This window comes from Akebia trifoliata, unplaced genomic scaffold (assembly GCF_017979445.1).
Source record: "Akebia trifoliata isolate Shusen 1 unplaced genomic scaffold, ASM1797944v1 Contig00722, whole genome shotgun sequence".
Lineage (NCBI taxonomy): Eukaryota > Viridiplantae > Streptophyta > Magnoliopsida > Ranunculales > Lardizabalaceae > Akebia > Akebia trifoliata.
In genome coordinates this window covers 86595-88051 of record NW_028237149.1, presented here as the reverse complement: position 1 = coordinate 88051, position 1457 = coordinate 86595, and positions in this window count along the sequence as shown.

Here is a 1457-nt window from a genome sequence, read left to right as displayed (position 1 = left end):
AGGGTTTTCTTTGTGAAATTTAGGATTTTTTTACTGATTGTTTTTTTTTATTCAAAAAGTCCTTCAGAGGTCCGCCATTAATGAGCTTTGAGGTTGCAGATATATATGAAGGGGACGAGAGAGAAAGAGTGATAAGAGGCTCTGTTGCAAGGTGATTGCAAACTAAGCTTTTGCCGCCTTCTACGATGGAGAGTGAAGGTCGTGTGGAGAGCTTCAGTTTGGGGAAGACTGAGAGGATAAAACGCTGGAAATTCATGGAAAGGTATTATTTATAAGAGAGAGGTGATTGTAATTAAACAAAAAAAAAAAAAATTATAAATAGATTAAAAAATCTGATAAAGAGTTGTGCGTCCTGCACGAGTGGTGTAAAACTATGAAACTTAGATCCTGGCCGTCCAATTGGTTATGATCCAACAGTTACTTTTCTTTTTCACGAAATCTGTTTTTGAGTCTGTCCCTTGAGGTTCTTTGGTGAAAGATGTAATGGAGATCACCGCATCCATATGCTTGCAAAGAATATGAGCATTTCCCAGAAAAAAAAAATTAAAATAATTTGCACAAGAGTAGGGCTAGCAACGGATCAGTACCACTCTGCTATCTATCCGAAATTTTCACCATGCAATCTAGATCCGATCCGAAAATTTCACCCTACAATCCAAATTCAATTCGAAAATTTCAGCCTATGATCCAGATCCGATCCGGTTAAAATTTCATCAATCCTAATCCGATTCAATCCAATAGATTTTTTTTTTCAAGTAATTATGTTTGGTGAAAATAACACCTACAGTTTGGGTTTGAGAGGGAAGAAAAAAAAGAGATGGGCTTTGAGGAAGGAACCCATGAAGTTTAGGCAAAAAAATTAAGAGATCGTCTATGGAGATGGAGATCTGCACTCTGCAATTGAAAAAATAAATAGAGAGCGAGACATACCTGGCGCTAGAGAGAGAGAGAGAGAGATGTGGTGCCCTCAGTGTCCAACCATCTTTGTCACCTAAGCCCTCTCCGTCGCCTGTCTAAGCACTCGTTGTTGCCGTGAGCCATGGCCTTGCAAGGTTGAATATGGGTGTTGAGGAGCCTAGCGTTTGGGATGCTTCTATTGAGGAAGATGAGTTGTGGAGGAGAAAAAAAAAAGAGATTGAATGAGTGGGTTATGGGTTAAGGGACACCACTTACGTATAAAGAAATCAGATTGGTTTGAGACTAATCTGAAACCGATCCGAGATTTTATTGATTTTTAATATTATGATGCAAATCCAATCCGAAAGCACAAATCTTGTATCCAAATCTGACTTTTTAGGATCGGATTCCATTCAGGATAAAAAGTGGATCATTGATAGCCCTAAACAAAGTAGGCCAAATACATTGATTTTTAGTGCAAATAGGAAATATCAATGTCCAATTCAACTATGGGCTAAATTAACCTTTCACACAAGTTTTATTAGAGCCTAATACATGGA